Below are 423 nucleotides of genomic sequence, written 5' to 3'. Positions count from 1 at the left end.
GGTAGCAAGCTCCACATGTCGACCGCAGATCATCCCCAGACCGATGGCCAAACAGAACGTGCCAATCGGGTCGTGGCGGATGTCTTACGCACTATAGCAACTCCCAAAGAGTGGAGCAAGCAATTGCCCTTTGTGGAGTTCGCTATAAATAACAGTGTCCACGCCAGTACGGGTGAGACACCGTTTTATATTAACGGACTGCGCCATCCTCGGACGCCAGTCTCGTTTGTGCGCAGCCCGAGTCTTAGTGGGGGAGAGCCCCTCACTATGCTCGGTGCGAAAGAGGGACATAGTTTCGTCAATATGACGATGGCCCGCGAGAGTATCATCTCAACGACAGAAACTTGCCCTAGTGATTCTGCCCGTTTAGCAGTGGTCAATAAAACTACATCCTATGACCACCCTCTGGATGGTGTCATTAGC

This window comes from Bremia lactucae, linkage group LG3 (assembly GCF_004359215.1).
Source record: "Bremia lactucae strain SF5 linkage group LG3, whole genome shotgun sequence".
Lineage (NCBI taxonomy): Eukaryota > Oomycota > Peronosporomycetes > Peronosporales > Peronosporaceae > Bremia > Bremia lactucae.
Note: the sequence above shows the minus strand (reverse complement) of the source record.